This window comes from Camellia sinensis, chromosome 9 (assembly GCF_055761805.1).
Source record: "Camellia sinensis isolate YWXY chromosome 9, ASM5576180v1, whole genome shotgun sequence".
In the NCBI taxonomy this organism is placed as follows: Eukaryota; Viridiplantae; Streptophyta; class Magnoliopsida; order Ericales; family Theaceae; genus Camellia; species Camellia sinensis.
The window spans coordinates 37,627,457-37,651,619 of NC_138969.1; the positions used below are offsets into that span (position 1 = coordinate 37,627,457).

Genomic DNA, 24,163 nt, shown 5'->3' on the forward strand with positions numbered 1-24,163 from the left:
CAAACAGAAATGGGACCTTAACCAAACTTGAAGAGGATGTCAAAAAAAGACTTTTTCCAGTTTATATAAAATCTCGAAAATGCTCACAAGTAAGGCTAAAATAGGATGCAAAAATAGCCCTAAAGAGAGATTGAACAAACAAGGAAGTAAATGACTTCAAACAATAAAATTCCCTTAAAAAAAGTTGAAGAGGGGTTCAAAATAAGTTACTTTACAGTTTATAGAAAATCTCTAAAGTGCTCACAAGTAGGACTAAGATATGATGCAAAAATAGCCCTAAAAGAGAGATAGAGGGTAAGGGGAAGTAGATGACCTCAAATAGCAAAGTGTCCTTAAACAAAGTTGAAGAGGGGCTCAGAATAAGAACTTTTTCAGTTTATGTGGAAGCGCAGAAATACTTGCAAGTAGGGCTAATCAATGGAGCAAAAAAATGCAAGTTTAAGGGAAATAGGCACTTACCCTTGAAGAGCAGCAAAGCTGGAGCTTTTGGACCAAGTTGGTGAACCTTCAACCCTTGAAAATCACTCCCAAAGTGATGGAATGGATGGAGGAGGTGTGGTGCTAAGGGTTGTAGTGCAAATGGTCCAAGAAAACTAGGGTTTGGAAGCTCAAGTGTAGAGATATATATATAGAGAGAGAGTTGAGAATTCTAGAGAGAGAGGAAATTTTTTTAGTGAGAGAAGCTCTCAAAATGTTCTAACTCTCCTAAGTTCTCTCTCCCTTTTCTAAATATGCTCTAACCTTCTAATATGAAGAGAATAGCTTCCTCAACAAGCTTGGGTTGAAAAATATCTGATCTGGACAGCTGGAGATTGTGGAAGATAGCTGAAGGGAGAATATCTATCAATTTTGGGCTTTCTGGGCATAAGTGGTCGGCCTGCCACCTTTTATGGTCGGCCTGCTACTTTTTCTGGCTTTTAGGACAAAAAATGGGTTTGCCGGAAAGAAAGGTGGTCGGCCAGTGATTGGGAAGTCCAAAGGTTGTCAGTCAGCTATCCAAATTGAAGCCCCGGAAGTTAGCTTTCCAATGGCTCAAACCTTGCATTAAAATTCCTCCTGTACAAAACGTTATGCCTGTTTTGGTGAAGCCGCGTAGATTCAGTCCAACCGGAGTGATGCCCTACTTCAACCAACCATATCTCCTCCGTCCGGACTTGGATTTAGGAGATTCTTGAGTGAAAAATGAAGCCCCGGAAGTAAGATTTCTAATGGTGGTGGCCTCATAGCTAAAATCCAGGTATGCAAATGAATAGGCCAGATTTAGCGAGGGCTGCTCGACTCTCTCCTACCCGGATTCATGCCGAACTTCTCCCAAACTAGTTTCTTCCCTCTTCTCTTCTTTTCTTCAACTCCAAACCCCTAAGTAAGGTGTTTTGAAAGATTTTTCAAAGATTTCATCTCTCTTTCATTCATTTCCACTTTGTCCTTGCTCGGTTTACCAAAAAGCGCAATATTTAACGAAATGCGAGCGTCGGAACATCGTAGGAACTTTATTTTCAAAATGTTTTGAAAGAGAGGGTTTCAAGTCTAAGATCTTTTGATCAAGATTGTTTCAGTCCAAAAAAAAGGGTATGATGTTAAGATTTGACTCTCTCCTTGCCGAAGAAACTGAACCTTTGCCCTGCACACCTTTCTCCATCAAGTAAACCATCAGTCGCATCCAAGTTTTAAGGGCGGTCAAAAATGGGGTGTCTACAGCAGCCTATGGTTGATAAAGTAAGGAAGAGATTGTCTCTTTAGAAGAGTAAGGTGCTATCTTTTGCCGGAAGATTAACGTTGAGCAAATCAGATGTGGCTTGTTTACTTTCCTATTATATATCTATATTCAAGATGCCTAAGGGTGTACTGAAGACAATTGACAAATTGCAAGCTATGTTTTTCTAGGGCAGCAGTGATGTTAAGAGGAAAGTACATTTGGTAAGATGGTAGGAGCTGACTAAGCCTAAAAATCAATGAGGACTAGGGGTTAGAAGTATATCTGAAATGAATGTTTGTTTATTACTAAAATGGTGGTAGAGAGGTAGAGATATGGTGTTGAAGACAAAGCCTTGTGGAGGGGTGTAATCATTAGTAAATATGGGTGTGTTGGTGGTGGGTGGTGGCCTCATGTTGGTGACGTACGTAATGTGTCTCTAATTTGGCAGGGTATCCTCAGTATTGCGAAGGATAATCCTCAGGTGATTGATTTTTATTTCCAAAATGCAAATATACAGGTTGGGAATAGAGAAAGAATCCACTTCTGGACTGATCAGTGGTGGAATAGTCGTAGGCTTAGTGAGGAGTTTCCAAGATTGTTTTGTCTCTCTGTGAAGAAGGAAGGCTCTTTGATGCAATACAATCTGAGTCGGGCGAGGTCAGGAGAATGGAATCTGGTCTTTAGCAGAGGGCTGCTAGCATGGGAAGAAGTGGAGGTTAACAGGTTATGACGTTAGCTAAGTGTAGTATCTACAATCAGGGGGAATCTGGCTGACTATTTGAGGTGGAAGCTAGATCCATCTGTCAATTTTCAGTGTCATCTGTTTGGAAATTGCTCCGAGTAGCTAAGGGACCGAAGTTGCGTGTTACGAATGAGCTGTGGAAGAATGTAGCCCCTCCCAATATCCAATTCTTTGGCTGGTTAGCTTGGAGGGGAAGGGTGAAAACTTCTGATTTCTTGTACAGAATTGGGGTGTTGGAAGCATTTGCTACCACACAATGTGTTTTTAGTAAACAGAAAATTGAAAGTGTGAATCACGTTTTGTTACAATACCCATTGATTTGGAGAGTTTAGTCTAAAATTATAAGATGGTGGGATATGCGGTGGGTAATTCCTGGGTCGATTAAGGCTTTGTTTCAGTGGTGCACAGGGGCTTCGGTTAGGAAAAAAGAGGTGAAGGTGTGGAAAATTGTGCCGCTAGTTTTATTTTAGTCAATTTCGAAGTTGAGGAATGACATGTTGTTTAACGGTGGACATCCTAATTTTGATGATTTGGAGGACATTGTGAAGGCCAGGATTGCATTTTGGGCTAAGAACAATTTACCTGGTGTGCAGTATGGAGTGCATGATTTTATTCATAATCTTCAACAGGTCAGACATTGTATGAGGTGAAGGGTGTTTACTGTGGCACTGTGGTGGTAGTCTTTTGGGACGCCATGTGCTGGTTTTGCTGCCAAGTCCTGCAGTTGTTGTGTGTGTAGTTCAATCGCTGGGTGCGTAGCTCGTTAATGTGGTCTTGGTATGGGAAGCCCTTTGCTGGTTTTTTGTTGTTTTGCACTACTGCTGCTGGTCCTATTGTTGCTGGTTTTCTTGTTACTGGTGTTTGCTGTCATGTGTAGTAGAAGTGTAATTTGGTGCACTCATCAGTTTGTCAACAGTCCTGATGCTGCTATCTGTTGTTTTTGCGACTTGGTGCTACTATTTATTGGTGCTGCTTGTTGATATCTTGGATGTTAAATACTTAGTGCCTCTTCGTGTGGCAAAAAGATAGATGGTGTATGTTTCAGAAGGTGCTGGTAGAGTCTTCAGGGGTAGGTGTTGGCAGAGTTGGTAGGTTACTATTGCTGCCAAGTTTTGCTGGTGTGGTGGAGCTTGCTGTAGGTGTTTTTTGGCAGCCTTTCTAGATTTTTCTATGTTTTCGGTTGGCATCTCGCCAATCAGTGGGTTTAATGCTAACAGATGATTGTGCTTCCTCCTTGGTGCCAACCTAATTACGATTGTGGAGTGATAGCTATGATGTTTTTTAACTTCTCTCTTTTATTGATGTATTTTGCTGCTTGTACTCGCTCATTTCAAAAAAAAAAAAAGTTTCCTTTTTCTTTGCTGATAAAAAAAAAAAAAAAAAAAGGTCCAGCATACTTTAGGTCATGCACAAGAGTCTAAATTCCTTAACCTTACAACATATGATTCAAATTTAAATCAATATATCATGTCCCACTCAGTGACAAGTCATGATTATATTGAAGAAAATGGCAAGGTTGAATCACATGATGACATTTTGTTTGAAGAACATGGTAAGAGCTTGGATGCCAAAATAGCTGATAAGATAGGAAATATTTGAATCAAGCAAAATCAAAGCATCATTAATTCAAAAGATATTAGGATATATGGAAAAAATTTTGTAGCACAAGGTTTAGACCATTTCAGGGATGTATATCTTTCTTCTGTTGATTTTATCATTCTGGAGAAGTTCAACTTTGCAATTGAAAGTAGCTCATTGTTCTCCTTACTACCCCCAATGGAGAAGAAAAGGTGATGTCAATTTGAACATTTTTATATAAAGATTTAGGTGCGATTCCAATGCTTTTGGATTCTTATACTTTAACACTTCAAAACTCGAGGTCAAGTTTTTTTTCCAAGCAAGGGAGTGATGCAAAGTATAAAAAACTCAAGGAATGCTAAATTCAAAGAAGTAATGATATTTGGACATTAGCATGATGTCAAAGAGAAATTGATGGGAAGCTTATATAATTATATTTACAGTATTATTTGAGTCTTATTTTATAGTTATATTTATATTTATATTTTCTGGGATTTTAAGCTAGGGGTATTTTGGTAATTTGCATAATTTCCTAATATGCATTGTGGGGGTCGCCCATGGGTCGTCCTGTAGGTCAAGTTATTTAATTAGCGTTTATTTTTGTTTCTTATTAGTCTTAGATTAGTTTTAGATGTCAAAATATTATAATCATTTCTTCTTCTTTTTTTATTTTATTTTAATTATAGTTGATTTAGGAAATCAACTAATCTAATTCTATTGGTTTGGTTTGGTTTGGTTTGGTTTGATTTGGTTAGTTGGTTTAGAAAATCTCCTAATTCCATATAAAATCAAGTAATGTTTATAATTTAATAGACTTGATATTTTAGAGAATTATAGAGCCTTTAAAGTTTCTTTATGGATTGTGTGATGCAATCAAACCCTAGGTGTGATGCTTATGGAATTTAGGTGTGATGCCTAAACCTATATTCTTCTCTTTTTTCTTCACCTTTTCTGTTTCAATTTACTATTTTCGGATTACTACTCACAACCCTTTAAAAGAGCACTTTTCAACCTCAATACTCCATCCAATCACCCTCAAATCAACCCTAATACCTTCCCCTAGCTATGAGCCTTCAATTTAACCGTTAAAACCCTAAATTACTCACTATTTAGGCCATCAAATAATCTTTGTTTTCAAAATTCAGTGCTATCTCTACTTGTCCTGCATCAGTTATACAACCATCATCATATTAAATCAAATCCATGAAGAAAGTACAAAAATTGGAGTTTCATCAAACCCTAAGACGGAGAGTCTAGGTTCTCATGGACAGTGGAGAAATCCAAAGTTTTAGTTGAATCCCTACGAAAAGCTCTTTGGATCTCCTTTTTTTTTTCTCTCTTCTCTCTTCTCTCTTGTGTCTTCTCAATACTTGAGGCCCCAAATCCCCCTTTCAAAAAACCTACTAGCTTTCCTTTTATATGTGCTAAAAACAACCCTAAAAATAATAAAATTCGGAATAGATTGTGAAAAATCTAAAAATCCTTAGATACTGATTTGTGATTATGATTCGATTTTAAATAATAAATAGCAATCACAATCAAACAATCAACAACAAATTCGCATAACGATTTAATGTGGAAAAAATCACAACTGAACTTCTCCAATTGTGATAAAAAAAATCATGAGCCAAAACCACAAAACAATCTACTAAAAAGACAAAAAAGAATTAGACACGAGAACTTTCAATTACCTAGCTAATCCACACCCGAATTGAGCCGAACCCGATGTGCCTCTTCTGCCATTGTCTTCACCTCAAAATTGCTTTTCACAACGTTGAATCCATAACACCGATGTCAAATCCACGACGATGAGCCACTCCGGAATCCACCAAAGCTTTAGGCCCAAGCTCCTCAAAATCCCCCAATGAACACCTCCATCTTTTTGTGAGTGAAAGAACAAAAACAACCCTTGATGTTTGTTAATATGTAGTTCGTTGATCAATCAATCACTATCTATATGTCAAGAAAACTCATATATAAACACCTCCAATATAAAGCACTTTGTTTTTTACTACTCTCTGAGAATCTGTACTGGTTAGACCCTAAAAATAGCAAATAATGCACTTTCTACTAAACAGAGCTGCGAAGACCGCTCGAGCATGCACTTTACTGCTCGAATGGTGTGAGTAAAGGCAATGCTCACATACAGGCCAACCGCTCAAACGCAACTTATATTGCTCGAATAGTAAACCAAGCTTCCCAGAAGTTCAGAACACAAGTAGAGATACTTGATGAACCACCTCATCGCTTGAGCGCACAAAAGACCGCTCGAGCGGTTAATCAGCTCGATCCCCATACTTAGTCAGCGAAGTGGCAAACAAGAAAAGCTCAAAAAGATACAGAATGTTAGCACAAACTCTTCTACTCAAGCACAATTCGGGTTGGATTTGCATCTATACTCTCATAACTCAGATAAAATAGAGTGAATAAAAATACAATTGAACGGAGTTTTGTCCAACGAGATTGTCAATTACAAAAACCTAATAGATTGTGCTCGAGCACACAAACACAATCCTTTTTCTCTTTAACAACTTAAGTTCTCAAGCACTAAAACTCTATGCTCGAGCACAAAAAGGAAAATTTGTTTGCTATTTTGAAACTTCTAAACTTCATTTTCTTAACTTGATTTGGACTTCAATTAAATGTTCCAACAAACTTTCTAAAGCTCCAAATTGATAGTCTTTTAGCATATTCATGATCTTGAATACCTACAAAGAGAAAAAAATGTCCTAGAATACATCAAGTAATTAGAAATAAAGACTTCACAAATGCACTTTAGAGGGCTTACATGTAAACATTTAAGCATTTACCAATTAAGTACGTGTAAAGAATTTAGTCATTGTTTTCCATTTATTTTTTTTGTCCTTTTTTTTTCCACGTTTTTAGAATAAAAATAATAAAAATTTTGGAAACACTTGACCCAACTGTTCATGTTGTTGTTGTTGTTGTTGTTTTTTTTTTTTTTTTTTTTTTTTTTTTTTTTGCAAAACTAAATTTCAAAATTCAAAAACAAACTTTTTTTTGATATTTCCTAAGGAGTGGGTTGTTTTAAGAATTTTGTCCGACAATAGTTAAATAACCATGTTTTGTGTGTTTTCTAACAAATAAAAACATAAAATAGAGATGAAAATACTACCAACTAGAAGCATATTCGAGATTCTATAAATATGGTCAAGTATGCTGAGAATATAAATAATAAAGTTGTTCATCTCTTTAACAGCTTAATCTTTTAAATGGGTTAGTGATAAACATTTCCTTTCTATTAGATTAATAACATATTCCCACGACCAATTTTTCATTCTTTTATTTTTTGGGTAAATATGGGATTTTATTAGAACAAAAATGGTATAACATAAGACAAAGCCCTAAAGGGCAACAAGCAAAACTAGAAGGAAAGCAAACGAAGCCACTAAAAGGTGACAACAATATCAAAACAAAAATCTAAATTATTACACAAGATTCTCACATAAACTCATAGCCTAGGTTAATAAAACTTAACAAAAAGAAACATTGAAATATTGCATAAACAACTCTGATCAAATACTAGAGATTAATTCAGCTTCGATAATTTCTCAGCTCTTGTAAAGATTGAGAAATCATTATCTTGATGATCTGGCTCATGGCCCATCAACTTCCAAGAGCCATCTACTTGTCGAACCATGTCCTTGTTTTTCTTAACCCACCACGAATTTGGTACCAAATACTTATCCTTTAAAGCATCCAATGTTTTGTTAACAAGCGCAATATCCCGATCAACTTCCAACTTGAACCCTCCTTTTGATCCTTGTGTACCTGCAACACCGTGTAGATAAGCCTCCAAGTTATGCCAACTTTGTAAATTTCCAAGTACTCTGACTTGGAAGTATTAACGGCCAATTTTTCACCAATGTTTTTGTAGCCTATGAATGGAACCTGTTAGGTTTTTATTCTTGACAATCCCGGTTAACAAAACTCCTTTCAGTCGTAATTGTATTTGATCTTTTATTTTAGTGAGGTTATGAGTTTTATATGTGAATCCAACCCGAATTGCACCTTGTAGAGATGTTTCAGAAGTTTATTCTTTCATGTTTGCCACTTCGCTGACTATGTCAGGGATCGAGTTGCTCGGTCAGCTCGCAGGGGTTGAGGGGCAGTGCCCCTTTGCAGGTCCGGGGTAGCGCCTTGGCGGGGTCGTGGGGCAACAACCCCGAAGCAAAATGCAAAAATGTATTTGAAGTTGTTTGCGTGCTCGAGCGGCTGTTTGTGTGCTCGAGCGGAGAATCTTTGGTTCCAAAAGTTTGATCACCTGCAAAAGTACTGGGAGTTGCATTTTTTTGCTCGAGCAGAATTTCCTACACTCGAGCGGAGATTGCGGAACAAATTGCTGTAAATATGTGTTTCAGCTAGATTTTAGGGTTACGACTCCCAGATTTGTTTCTTGGATATTAGGGTTTATATCTGGGGCTATTTTTCTTGATTTCTTTGATGTTTAATTTAGTATTCAACTCATGGTTTAAGAAGTATACATGAAAGGATTGTTAGTTTATTCAATACAAAAGAGAGTGTTGTTCTTCGGTGGATTTTGGAGTGGCTCATCGTCATGATTCGACAAGGATGTTCTGGATTCAACGTTGGGCAAGACAATTCCGAGGTGAAGACCATGGTGGAAGAGGCATATACGGGTCGGTTCAATTCGGGCATGGATTCGCTAAGTAATTGAGAGTGCACTTATCTAATTCCTTTTGTCTTCTTAGAGGATTGTTTTGTGGCTTTGGCCCGTGGTTTTTTATCACAATTGGAGGAGCTCCAATTATGGTTTTTCCATGTTAAAATCGTTGTCAATTTGTCTTGATTATTTTATTGGGATTGATATTTACTGCTTAAAATTGATACATAATCACAAATCAATATCTAGGAGATTTATAGATTTTTCAATTAGTATCAGAACAGGTCGCTCTATTTTTTCTAAAATACTATTAGGGCGAGATCTTGTTTGATTTGCAATAATGGATACAATTCGTGAGGGAAATTCTATGGTTCGACCACCCCTACTTGACGGATCCAATTATTCTTTTTGGAAAGCTTGGATGAGATCGTTTTTAAAATCTATTGATGAAAAAGTTTGGCAATCTGTCATGTATGGGTGGACCGAATCGATGATTACCGTTGATGGAGTAACTTTTCCCAAACCAATTGATAATTGGGACATAATTGATTACCGAAATAGTAGCTAGAATAGTAAAGCTATCAATTCTCTCTTTTGCGCCGTTACACCTGAAGAGTTTAGTCATATTTGCAATTGTGAAGTCGCAAAAGGGGCTTGGGATATCTTACAAACTATTCATGAGGGCACTCCTTCTATTAAAGAGTCAAAACTTCAAAGGCTCGCGTCTAGTTTCGAAAACCTTTCAATGAAAGATAGTGAGACCTTTGATGAATTTTATGCGAAGTTGAGTGACATTATAGATTATAGCTTCAATTTAGGTAAAGAAATACCAGAATCCAAGATTGTAGGAAAAATTTTGAGGCCCTTGCCCAATCAGTTCCAACCAAAAGTTATGGCTATTGAGGAGGCTCAAGATGTTGACAACCTCAACCTAGATCATTTGGTTGGAAATCTCCAAACTTATGAGGCACATAGGAATTTCAAAAATAAACAAAAAGATGCTGATGCTATTGCTTTTAGTAGTACTCATAGAGTTGTTGAGGATTCTGATGAGGATTGTGAGATAGATTCCAAGATTACGGATGCTTTTGTAAAACAATTTAAAAAATCTTTTCTAAAAAAGAATCCTAATCTTTTGGAATCTACTCATACTCATAAATCCAAAGGCAAAGATAAACTTAAAATTAATTCTATAGCTAAGAAGAAGAAATGAAAGATACAAGGGAACTCTAAAAGAGTCCAATGCTATGAATGCCAAGGATTTGGCCACTTTGCTCAAGAATGCCCCACTCGTTTGAGGAAAAAGAAAGCCCTCGCTATCAGTTGGGATGATGAATCAGAATCTGATAAAGATGATAGTGACAATGAAGATCAAGGCGAAGAGGGACATAAACAATTCATTGCTTTCATGGTGGCTTCCAAAACTAAAGGACAAACAGAATATCCGCAGAGGCCAGTTGAGAATGACACTGATGATGAACCCTCAGGGAGTGATGATAAAGAGCTTCAACAATCTTATGAAAAATTGTATAAGGAATCTCTTAACTTATCCAAATTGAATAACAAACTCACTATGACACTCAAAGCATGTGAAAGTGAGAATGTCAAACGAAAAGAGGAGATTTTTGAGGCTAGGATTGATGCCATCAAGATAGCTAATGATCAACAAGTTTTTTGTGCAAAATTCTTGACTTGTGAGACAGAGAGGAATGAGCTACAGCAAATCTATGCAACATATGAAGAAAAGATTGAAACTCTCGAGATGTCTTAAGTTGCTTTGGAAGAACTAATGATCAATAAAGAGGAAGAACTCAAATGTGCTATGGCTACCATTGGTCTTTGGAACAAAGGATCGAAGACTTTGGACAATATCATTGAGTCTTAACAAATGTGTTTTGAAAAGAGTGGCATTGGCTTTGGTGATAACAAAGAGCAAAAACGGAGTGCATCCATATCTCATAATACAAGAACTCAAGGGAAGGGGGAGCAAAATATTCAACGAGAGGAAAAACTTCTCAATCTTCCTAGAGTCAGTAAGGTCAAAGAAAAGAAGGTACACCCTATTTTTGTTTGTCACCATTGTGGTATGTGTGGTCATATTCATCCTTATTTTTATGAGTTGCATGCGAGAGTGTCTCATAGAGATGTAAGAAATTCCAACATCTCGTGAGATAGGAGACACTTCTTTGGTCATAATGAGGTTAAGGGTCATAATAGACCTTGCTATTTTGCTTTTCTTGAGACCATACATGAAGCGAGTTTGTATTTGCCTAGACCTAGGAATAGGAAGTTGGAAACCATGTCAAGACGAGTTCCCATTGAAAGGGAAGGGAACCACAACATCAAGACACCACCCAAGAACCGCAATTCTCACAACTTTGTTCATACTAAAATGGTTTGGATGAGAAAACTTGACTTGTGTTAATCTGTTTATTTGTTTTAGTTTTTGGGCTTTTGTGTGTTTTTTTCTTTATGAGTCATTTAATGATTGTATGTTCGTTTTCTGTCTTGCTTTGTTTTTTTTTTAAAAAAAATCAAAAAGATTTTCTTAGTATGGTTTTGCAAGCTTGAAATTTTTGAGTAGTCCTTGGTGTATATTCGAATTGATGAGAATATCCATTACATGTTAATATGTGTGTGCTTTCTGTGGTCATTACTCATTTCGGAGTGTGTGTTCTTTGATTAGTATATCCCATTTTGTACACACTCTTGGATTAGCAAATATCAGAGTCTTCTGCCTTAGTGATCTTTTTTTTCTATGGACTTCTGGCATTGTATCTTTTGCTTTTCTAGAGAAATTGACCTATACTAGCATATCATGGGTGATGTTGTGTCTCTTAACCATCTTCCATCTTTTTGCATCTCCACGACTTTCCTCTCTGTTCTTTGTAGTCCAGCCATGAGGAAAAGGCTACCTCAGAGTCACTAACCAGGCTATCCTTATTATATCCATGCTTCTCTGGTTAGGTTTCCATACTCTTGAGCGTGTTAGCCACCAATGAGCGTGCAAAAGAAAGAAAAGAAAAAAAATGTGCAAAAGAAATAAAAGAAAAAAATGTGCAAAAGAAAGAAGAAAAAAACAACAAGGATTCATTGATTGAGAGGGAACCTCCGGTTTTACTCAACAAACACCCCTTGATTACTAGTGGTTTAACTTTCCATAGGTGTGCTTAAATTCTCTTGCCGGAGATCCAACTTTCAGATCACTACGAAGAACATCCATTACATATTGGAATTAGTGCATATTAGAATTGATGAGAATATCTATTACATGTTAATATGTGTCTTCTTTCTGTGGTCATTACTCATTTCGGAGTGTGTGTTCTTTGATTAGTATGTCACATTCTATACACACTCTTGGATTAGCAAATATCAGAGTCTTCCACCTTGGTGATCTTTTTTTCTATGGACTTCTGGCATTGTATCTTTTGCCTTTCTAGAGGAATTGACCTATACTAGCATATCATGGGTGATGTTGAGTCTCTTAACCACCTTCCATCTTTTTGCATCTCCACGACTTTCCCCTCTGTTCTTTGTAGTCCAGCCATGAGGAAAAGGTTACCTCAGAGTCACTAACCAAGCTATCCTTATTATATCCATGCTTATCTAGTTTGGTTTCCATACTCTTGAGCGTGTCAGCCGCTAATGAGTGTGCAAAAGAAAGAAAAGAAAAAAATTGTGCAAACGAAAGAAAAGAAAAGAAAAAATGTTCAAAAGAAAGAAAGAAAAAAAAAAGATTCATTGATTGAGGGGGAACCTCCGGTTTTTCTCAACAGATACCCCTTGATTCCTAGTGGTTTGACTTTCCTTAGGTGTGCTTAGATTCTCTTGCCAGAGGTCCAGCTTTCAGATCACTACTAGGATTTGAATCTAGTGTTTTTTGAACTCCAAGAGTCACACACACACTTTTTTCATGGGATCTATGCTTTTCACATAATGCATCAGTTTCTTTTATGAGGAATCTTCTAGTGGCTGTGCACATTGTGTTTTCAAGTAATTGTGTTTCACGGATAATCTTATGTGTTTTAAAGGTACAAATCTAAATTTCCTTGCTTGCTTCACCATATTTTTTTTTCTTCTTGTTCATTGTTTTCAGTATAGTGTTTGTGGTTGCTTTTAGTGAGGCGGAGTTTGGTTATTCATTGCAAGTGTTTTTAGCATGAACATATATTGATTGGTTTGGTAAGGGAGATTGGCCTTAGTTGGTTTGCATATTGCTTTGCATTGCTTCATTATTGTATCTTTCTTGCATGCTACTGCTCATTACGTCATCTTGTCCTTGCTTGTGTGGTTTATGTTCTTGATTTCATTAATTGAGCTTCTTTTGACAATTCATGATAGAAAGGGAGAGAAGTTTGAGTGAAAATCAAAATAGTTTTTTGGCGTGTTTGCATGTTTATTAGGATTGTCCTCTATTCATGCTACATGTTCTTTAGTTCTTTAAATCTTTGATTGTCATCTATTCATGCTATATGCTACATGTTCTTAAAATATCCAATTTACATGTATTTATATTTCCATCTCATGCTTCAAGATAATCTTGTCATATGTCTATTGCTTTTTCATATACTCTTGTGGCACTAATAGTTGTTTTGCAGATCTTGACCTTGAGAATGAAGTTTGCTTTTGTTGGTTATAATGGGTTGGGGTGATTAGGATTTTATTTGTTAGGTGTATTTTGTCACGGCATTGCCAAAGGGGGATATTGTTAGGTTTTTATTCTTGGCAATCTCGGTTGAAAAAACTCCTTTCATTTGTAATTGTATTCGATATTTTATTTCAGTGAGGCTATGAGTTTTATATGCCAATACAACCCGAACTATGCTTTGCAGAGATGTTTCAGAAGTTTATTCTTTCATGTTTGCCACTTCACTGACTATGTTGGGGATCAAGTTACCCGGTTAGCTTACGGGGGTTGAGGGGGCAGCGCCCCTTGGCGGGTGCGAGGCAGTGCCTAGGCGAGGTCGAGGGGTAGCGCACCCTAAGCAAAATGCCAAAATGCATTCGAAATTGCTTGTCCGCTCAAGCGGAGAATCTTTGGTTCTAGAAGTTTGATCACCTGCAAAAGTACTAGAAGTTGCATTTTTCCGCTCGAGTGGAATTTCCAACGCTCGAGCGTCAGTTCGCTCGAGCGGAGATCGCGGAACAGATTCTTATAAATATGTGTTTCAGTCAGATTTTAGGGTTACGGCTTCCAGATCTGTTTCTTGGATATTAGGGTTTATATCTAGGGCTATTTTGCTTGGTTTCTTTTATGTTTAATTTAGTATTCGACTCATGATTTAAGGAGTATACATCAAAGGATTGTTGGTTTATTCAATACAAAAAAGAGTGTTGTTCTTTGGTGGATTCCGTGGAATTCAGGCCTGAAGCTTTGGTGGATTCCAAAGTGGCTCATCGTCTTGATTCGACATGGGAGTTGTGGATTTAATGTTGGGCAAGACAATTCCGAGGTGAAGACCGTGGTAGAAGAGACATATAGGGGTCGGTTCAATTCGGGCATGGATTCGCTAGGTAATTGAGAGTGCACTTATGTAATTCCTTTTGTCTTCTTAGTGGATTGTTTTGTGGCTTTGGCCCGCGGTTGTTTATCACAATTGGAGGCGCTCCAATTGTGGTTTTTCCACATTACAATCATTGTATCGATTTGTCTTGATTGTTTGATTGTGATTGATATTTACTACTTAAAATTGATACATAATCACAAATCAATATCTAGGGTATTTCTAGATTTTTTAGAACCTTTGGAACAATATCTCAGGCATTACGAATGTGTAGAACTCGAAGATCTTTTAGCCCAGAGAAGACCTTTTTGAAGTCTAAATCTCCAACTCTAGGGCTTGCAAATACGAAGGCAGTCACAGGGCAGGCCTTGTCTAACTGATTTTGAGGCATGTTGAATCCATTAGCAACTATGTCAACTACATTTAGGGTTGCAATTGCTGCACCCAAACTATGGCTGACTACAGTTATGCTGATTTCCTCATTTTGATATTCTTCAACAAGTCTTCTAACCTCTTTAATAACCTAAAATATATTATGTTGAAACAGCAATATTATTTTTGGAATTTTTCTCCAAATTAAAGAATTATTATTTACTATCTTTTCTTAAACAACAATGTTAAAAAGTAAGTTCTTAAAAGTAAATTGAAAAAAATAAAGTGTATGCAATATATTTTATTTTGAGTGTGTGTCCACATCACAACTAAGTTTGAATCTATGTATAATTCATTTTCTGACTAACTTTTTCAGGTTTGGTAACTTTTTCCTTTCTAAAAAGTATAGGCTCATATGTAAATAGTTTATCAAAGTTACCTGGTCACTAGCACTAGTCTTACTAAATCGTGATCTTAGATCATTTGAAGTGTAGATAGACTAAAATCCCCGATGCACCTTAGTATCATCATCTTCCTCTCCAAGTATCTTTGAAGGCAAGACTAAATGAATTCACAAGTCAGTAACCCATTCCAAGGCTTGGATTGTTCCTCTCCATGCAATCACAATGTCTCTCCTCCCTAGCTTAACTTTCCCTTCATCTGTAGCAACCACGACATATCCCATCCAATTCGATTCTTTGCTCCATGCCTCTCTCGATAAAGAATTGAAGATGAATGCATCAGGGACTTCAGTTGATGATGTCGCATAAAAATATTTAGTCACTTGGTACATTAATGGATCTAGACCCAACTTAGAAAAGAGGTCCTTTTTTGCATATTGACTACTTCCTACATATTTTGACAACTTATCAGAGACGAAGTTCTCATATGTTGCTTGAGCCATTTCTCCATAGTGAATGATGTATTGCCGGAGATCAATGTCTAGAGGGTCCAATAAGCCCTTCCAGTTATCCTCACCACTAAGAACCCTCCATCGTTTAGCAATGTTGCTATTGTTGTTCATCTTGTTTCTATTTTTCTCTCTAAACCAATATGTTTATCAATTTGTTTATATGAAAGTTATACTAGATAGCATGCATTGCACAATTTTGATAGTGAACTTGAAAGGCACTATGTGTGACATTTTGTTTTTGGGTCCACTCGAGCGGGGAATCCGCCGCTCGAGCGTGGATTTGTTGCTTCCAGCACTTTGTTACATTTCAGGCGTGTCTGCTCGAGCGTGGGATGTCACGCTCGAGCGTGAAATGTTAGCATCTAGTAATTAGACTATAGCACTGTTAAACTTTTGAGACTTTTCTTTCCCCGCTTGAGCGGAGGAGTTGTTGCTTGAGGGGGGCCTTCTTGATCGTGTCTAGAAGCTCGAGTAGGGAACGCATTAGCAACTTTTTAAACCTGGTGATTCCAGGTCCTCCTCCCGTTTTTCTTTGGTTCAAACTTCAACTCCTCTCCCTCCTCCCATGAAACCGTAGATCTTTATCATCAAATACCTTCCATACCATTGAAATCTTCCCAAATTTGGTGGTTAGGAACGAAAAACACTTGAAGCATAGCATTATCTTCCACGTGGATTGGGGATTTGCGATAGATTCGTGATGGACCTCGAATTTTGACTTGATAGTTGAGGTAGGGGTACTTTTACTCTTGTATCTTTTCATTCTTGAAGAAATTTCATGGTATTGTGTGTGATTGGGAACCAAGTGAAAATTTAGTTGAACTAATTGAAGGTTTTTCTAAATAAAACCCATTTTCATATAATTACTTGCTTACTTAATATTTCGTTGAAATCCCAAAATTTTTCTCTCTATTACAAGTGTAGATATGGTTAACAACTAGATTAATGACAAGAAGTAGAAACCCCCAAAATTTAAGGGAACCCAAAGTTTTCAATTGGTTAGAAAATGCTCAAGATAATGGAATTTCCTATTGACTTATGGAATTTGATAGATAATGGAGAGATAAAATGTGGGTATTGATGTAGTTAAAGAAATGATGACGTGAATGCTATTATTACTTGAGTTTTATGTGATGTTTATCTACGATGATGCTAGATGTTTAATTGTGAGATTGAAATGTGATTTAATTATTGTGCACGCATGGGTCCATGTGTGAGTTGGTATTGAGTAAAGGTGGTGTTGTGTTGTATCCGTGCGGGGAGTTTTGAAAGGTGATCAAATGCCCTGTCTAGGCTTGTCACTGGACGAATGTGGGAAAGGTTTTTGGGTGTCCACACAGTCCCGCTGTATAGTAGCCGGCAAAAGTGGAAAAACGGATGATTTTCATAGGGTGCTCACTTCCCACCATATAGTAGTCGACGAATGTGAGGGTTGATTTTAAGATTCCAGTGGGAAAAAAAGTGTGGTTCGATTTCCACGATTGTAGACACCTAATTGTTATACGCGATGACTTGAGTTGTATGTATCACCTTATACTATAATTTTTCATTATGAATTGTTAACGATTTCCTAAAAGTGTGAATTTTATTGTATTCTCTCATCACATTGATACCATAATCTTGTTTCAAAGGATTAGATACTTGGATAAATGTACTCCTGCTGGGCATATGGCTCAACCCAAACATTAATATTTTTTTCTCAGGAATTGAAGAAGGTCAGCCTCGACGAAGGATTGATTCTAGCATTAGCTCTAGTCTCTTTTGGGGAATTAATTGAAGTCAATAGCATTTTGTGTTCTGTATTTATTATGGGAATTTTGTAAGGGAACTTTCATATGTATTTTGTGAAGTGTATGCCCTTGGGGCTTATGTTTTGTTACGTTATCTAATTCATTGAACTGGGAGAGGACTTGGACATTGTGAGAATGTATTAATTGAATTGTAATCACTCAACCCTTAGTTCAATGAGAAACATGAACTTTTTGGGACTTCGTGATCATGTTATTATTATACGTTATGATGTGAATTTTTTAAGGGCATTACAAATTGGTATTAGAGCAATAGACTAGAATACTTTGGGCTCATGGGAAGTGAAGTTAGTCACAATAAGGCCCTTAGGCTAAGATAGATTATATGGATTAATCCAATGTGTTATGTGTTTCTATGTGATTATATGGATATGGGGTTAGATTCCTAGGATGTGGCTTTGTCTGTTGCATTCTTCGAAATCCTATTGGAAAGACACTTGATCACTGTTCTTTCCACTTGGAGGCCCTTGATTACAATGGAATTAGCTAACGTCTAGGGAGGATAACTCATGTGTGTTTTATGTGCATGTTGACTATTTGTTTGAATTATCTGAAGTGTTAGAATATGAAGTTTTCAGGAGGAGTGTATAGGGGCACTTAGGTGCTGAAAATTGTTATGGAATTTAATCCTTGTCCTTTTTTCTTATAGATGTTTGGGTGCTAAAGCACGGGGTAGACCCCGATGGGGTGGTCAGAACATCCCAGCTCAACCTGAGATTCCTCCGCAAGAGGAAGGAGTGGGCCAAAACAACATACCCGCTCCACCGACCCAAGGAGCTATAGGGGCATTAGCTAGGGAGATGGCATGGGCTCTACAGGAGTCCATGGAAATATTGAGAGCTGAGCAAACAACTAGAACCGTTGAGGGGAAAATAAGAGCTTCCTTTTTGAAAAAGGAGTTCTTTCGTTCTAACCCTGCTGAGTACAGTGGGGAGCCCGACCAGATGAAGGTCGATAAGTGGTTAGAGCAGATAATCAAGTCCTTTGAGATCTTAGACATCAAGGAGAATGAGTTGCGAATGGCGTTAGCGGCTTATCAATTGAAGGGGGAGGCCGGGTAATGGTGGAAGTCCGTTAAGCATAGGGTTGACCATACTTAAGAAGCATTTGTGCAAGCTTTTCAGGACAAATTCCTTCCTCCCACAGCTAGAGAATGATTGAGAAAGCAGTTTGAGTAACTATTACAGTTAGATACACCAGTGGCGGAGTATGAAGCGAAGTTCACTAGCCTAGCTCGTTTTGCACCCGAATTGGTAGCTACAGAAGAAAGAAAGTGCCTTGAATTTGAGAAGAAGTTGAGACCGAAGATCTTGATGAAGGTGGTTGGTAACATGATTCGTAACTATGACCGTTTGGTCAAAGCTGCAGCTCATGTAGAAATCATAGTAAAGGCTGAGGAGGCAAGGCAAAGATCGAGGAGAACAGGATAGTCTGACACTAGCAGTGACCCAGGTTCTTCCAAGAGGTCTAGGGGTACTGTAGACTCGACTTTCTTCGCGCCTCCTTTCAGAGAGCTCGAACTGGTCCTATAGTTCGGACTCCTGTCATGGTTTTGAATCTAATCTCAAAAAGTGCAATGTGCGACTGATAAATACAAAAGAGTCCAATCCGACAAATCATTTTGAAAAATTGATTTTAAATCAAATAATGCTAAAACTGGACTGCTTTTTCCAGATTACAGAGTTGCCACCTAAATATTTTATTTTGAAAAATTTAGGAAACATTAACTCGTGCCAAAGGCCACGTGTCCATCTTCACCAAAGTTGCCTTAGCTCGGGAACTTGGGTAAGAGAGTGGAAGGTCCTGAAATGAGCACCCCCGCTCGCCTGATCAAAAGATCGGCCACTACTAAACATGATATGTTGTTTTATAAACCTTATGTGTTCTTATCCGGTTATTAGCTAACTTTACTATGTGACGCACACAGAAGTAAGTATAAACTAAGTCGCAGGAATTGGAACGAAATTCAACTCATGTTTGTTTTCGAAAATGGTTTGAAAATGCCACCCACAAGTGGGCTAAAGCGCGGATTTTCCATCAAACATGATGGGCTTAAAACATGATTTTTGCCACTTCGCAAAGTGGGCTTAAAACTTGCATTCGTTGAATTGTTTCAATTCAAGTAACAAAGCCTTCATCCACAGGCATTCATGTAGTTTAGCATATAAGCACATAGCCTCATGGCAAGCATGTGAAACATGGCAATATGGCAATTACACTCATGCAATATGCTAAAGCGTAAAAGCTTACCGAGTACTCCAAGCCAAAACAGAAGCTAGTTAGAAACAATGCATGATTCCTAATTATACAAGATGCCTAATGGAACACATGCAATATGAAATTAATAGGCTTGGCTACTAATATGGCATATGATTTGCAACACTTTAATAACATGCTTTGAAACATGTATTCAAGTAAGTATTGAATTTGACAATGCAGTTTGAATGATGCGCCGAGCCTCAGTGCATGCAAGACAAATGAATGATGCAAACATGCAAGCATAAGGTATGCTAATCAAAGCGTGCCCTAATCTAACCACCGAAAGCGGTTAAACAAAAGGGAGAAAGACGTGGGGTTGGAAGACATGCACACACACACGCACACTTATTACAACATTGCGCCCTCGCGAAGGAGGGTCTGAATAAATAAGCTAAGCTATACTAAGCTAAGCTAATATTACAAAACAGATTAAACTAATTAATTATAACACTTGTATTAATTTGCTACAATAAACTAATAAAGCAATTAAGTGGCCTCACAGGCGAGGGAGACATGCATGCTTGGTTGGCTTCCTCTCGAAAATCCATCGCCTTGCCATCGGTTGCCTTTGTTTGCACTCGCCTTGATCTCTGAACATTGAACCAACTTCCAGATTGCCTCTGCCCCAACACAGGAACACTTCTGCACAAAAATAGACTGGTGGCCGGTCGGCTATTTCAAGTGGCCGGTCGGCCACTGTTTTTTCCAGACTTCTATTTTTGCTGCAACAGAGAGCAACAGAGGCAAAGCAATGCATTTTTCAAGGAATGTGTGTGCTGCTGTACTCCTTATCATTTCTCAAGCTCAAAGGAGTATGTCACTTGGCTCTCAAGCCACCAATCAAGCATTTTCAATGCATGATGGCCAGAAAACCAAGTTTTTACAAGCTTAATGAATGCACAAATAAGACTCAAAGGGCCACCACCTTATCATGCATGATCAAGAGTGATGGCGACCAAGAAACGTGACACATTTCATCACTTTGAGTATGAAACGTCCCACATTTCTTGTGTTTGAATTAACGTCTGATCCAAATAAATGCAATGCAACATAAATGCTTATCTTGTTCATGTTTTACTTTGCTTTTTTTGTTTACACATTTTATATTACCAATTAATCCTTTAACCACTTAAGTCCAATGTGAAAGTCCTCCAATTGGAAAGATGACCTAAGCCACAAGTGTTTTTAGCATGAAAGAGGCCTCATGCTGTTGGTAATGAACTCCCGAAGGAATTAAACCATTAGGCATGAGAGCCTCAAGTTCACACTCAAGCCAACAAGGAGCTCAAGACCATTTTCAAAGAAAAATAAAAAGTGAAGAATAGAGGAAGGTTGTAGACTTTTCAGTGCTGAAATGGCATGAAAAATAACACTACAACATGCAAGCAACACATGCACAACATGTTCAAAAGCCAAAAACACTAAACTAGTGAAGTGCTCTACACTAGAGGCATGCAATATCAAGCTCAAATAACCAAACCAGCTCAAAACAGAACTAAAACATGCCAAAACAGTGGCTAAAACATGCTGAGATTTAAACGTAGAAGGCAAGAAAAACAAGCTCATTTGTTAGCTCGCAAGCAAGACTCAAAGCACAACTCTCAAAAGCAATGAAAGAGTGAAATAAATGAGAGTGTGACAGAGTTATATACACTGAAATCACATGTGAAATGATGCTACAACATGCAACCATCTCACGGAAAACATGCTAGAGGTCTTAAAACACAATCACTTAGCTCCGTGGATGGCCCCCACCAGGCACCTTGACTCTTCTTCATCAACACATAGTTTATGCATTCCCAAATGGCCTCGTTTGTACAATTTACCCCCACAGATGATAAACTAAGCAGTCATTCACCGTATTGCCCTTTTATCTTTGGCATTTGCCCCTAGTGGATAAGCCTCATTTTCCAGGACGTTCCAGATATCATGATACCAAGGGTTCTGATCTTGTACTTCATCTATTACGGCAATCAACTCGTAGGCCGGCACATACCTCTGTTCAATAATTATTGGATGCATCCAGACTCCCAAAGGGATGTCTATCATGGAAGATAGAGTTGATAAGGCATCAGCGAACCTGTTGCTCTCTCTTAAAAGGTGCGTGAAGGTTAGCTTCTTAAACCTAGGAATCAGAACGTCCAAGGTTTGGTGATAAATTTTCATCATTTCTTCTTTAACCTTCCAGTCTCCTCTCGCTTGAGACACAACCAGGTTCGAGTCCCCGATGACATCCAATCCTTTTTGCCTCTAGTTCTAGGGTGGCTTCTAAGCTCGCGATACATGCCTCGTATTCTGTTTCGTTGTTTGATACCTTGAACCAGAGTTTGAAAGCTAAAGGTATATGGGAATGGTCGAGTGCTATCAGCAACATCTCTATCCCATACCCGTATTGGTTAGACGCTCCTTCAAAGTACATAGTCCAAATCTCTTCTTCGACCTGCAGAATGGCCTCAACTGGGAACAAATACTCTATTGCTTCATATTCCTCTACTGGGTGATCAGCTAGGAATTCTACTACCGCTCTCCCTTTCACAGACTTGCGAGTCATATACTTCAAATCAAATTCAGAGAGAAGAAGCAACCAATGAGCTAGCTTACCCGTAAGTGCTGGTTTCTCGAAGAGATATTTGACAAGATCTAATCTCGAAGCCAGAATTACGGAGTGAGCTAACAGGTAATGCCTCAACTTCCTGGTAGCCGGCCAAGCAAGCCTTCTTCAACGGAGTGTAACGGCTCTCGTATTCCATCATCTTCTTGCTCAGGTAATAGATGGCCTTCTCCACTCTATCTTCCGATTCCTGCGCAAGCATGCAGCCTATTGTCGTGTCAGTTATTCATAGATACAAAATCAACGGCTTCCCCAGCTCTAGCGGTGACAACATGGGTGGGTTCTGTAGATATTGCTTGATCTGCTCAAAAGCAACCTGGCATCGGTCATCCCGTTGGAGTTTTTTTCCTTTCTTCAGGAGACCAAGTAGTGGTTCACAAGTCAAGGTTAATTTTGCAATAAACCGTCTTATGAATTGCACTTTACCCAGAAAGCCTCACACCGCCTTTTCAGTCCTTGGTGGTGTCATTTCTAAGATGGCCTTAATCTTGGAAGGATCAACCTTGATGCCCTTTTGTGTAATCAAAAACCCCAGTATTTTCCTAGCTGTGACACCAAAAGTGCATTTCTGCGGATTCAGTCTCAACCGATACTCTCTGATCCGTTGGAAAAATTTCTTCAAGGCAGTGTAGTGGCCCTCTCTTTCCTTGGACTTGACAATCATGTCGTCCACATACACCTCAACCTCTTTGTGGATCATATCATGCAAGATCGTTGTTGCAGCCCGTTGATAAGTAGGCCCAGCATTTTTCAGACCGAACGACATCACCCTATAGCAGTAGGTTCCCCACGGCGTGATAAAGACAGTCTTCTCCTTATCCTCGGGTGCCATCAAGATCTGGTTATACCTAGAAAACCCATCCATAAAGGAGAGCAATGCATGGCCTGCGATGAAGTCCACCAATTCGTCAATGTGCGGTAGAGGAAAGTCGTCCTTCGGACTAGCTTTGTTTAGATCTCTGAAATCCACACACACCCGAATTCTGCCATCTTTCTTCGATACTAGAACAATGTTGGCCAACCAAGTAGGATACTCAGATACTAGCAAGAACCCTGTGTCTATCTGCTTTGTGACCTCTTCTTTGATTTTCAGAGCCCAATCCGAATGGATTCTCCGAAGCTTCTGCTTGACGGGACGAGCCTTAGGGTCAAGAGGGATCCGGTGCTGTGCAATCTCAAGATCGATTCCAGGCATGTCTTCGTAAGACCACGCGAAAACATCTTTGAAATCTTTTAATAAAGTGACTAAGCGCTCGCATTCCTCCGAAGACAAAGTGGACCCAATCTGAAACCAGCGCGGATCCTTCTCAGTGCCCACATTAATTGAAGTGATTTCATCAACCAAAGGTTTTACAAACCTCTCCTCCTCTCGATCAATCAAATTTTTCAAAACCAAAAGAATTTCTTCCTCGTCGTTTTTATCAAAGTTTTGAAAGTCCTGATTAATGCAATAAACAAGTGGCACAGAAAAGTACTCAAAAACAGCAGCAGTACTATTCTCATTCACAACTTCTAGTTTGTCCATTTCTTTGGCTACAACCGACTCAAAGGAAAATGAAATGGACGACCTAGACAAAACAACGGCATCCGGGTTATCAGCCCTAGGAATACCAGACTCTGACTCAGAAGATCTAGAATCTGATTCCGACTCCACAGACACTGTGGAATCAGATTCTGGCTCACTACCTGACCTAGAACTACTAGACAAAAAGTCCTCATCGAACTGCCAAACGAGGGAAGGTGCGATAGATGAGTCCAGAATGCCGGAAGAAGGGCCCACAGCCGATTGATCTCCAATCATGGAAACAGAGAAGTCATCCCCCAAGTTTTCTAATGTGATCTGAGGATTCGAGAGGAGACAAGCCAGTGCTGCTCCTATCTCGAGTTATATGCCATCAAACTCATCCTCTTTGCACTGTTCAGCCTCAACTGGTAAGTCAGTCTGCTTTTCTGCAACTTTATCTCCTTGCAACTGCAGGTCAAAAAGGATTTTGAAGCTGGGAAAACGCCGCTTTTCGGAATTCAGCCATGGCTT

The 24,163-nt window shown here is 38.5% G+C and overlaps 1 pseudogene; it reads right to left on the minus strand.

Moving 5' to 3' along the window:
* Positions 1–7,566: 7,566 nt before the first annotated feature.
* Positions 7,567–15,561, minus strand: LOC114274380 (phospholipase A1-IIgamma pseudogene; annotated as a pseudogene).
* Positions 15,562–24,163: the final 8,602 nt, after the last annotated feature.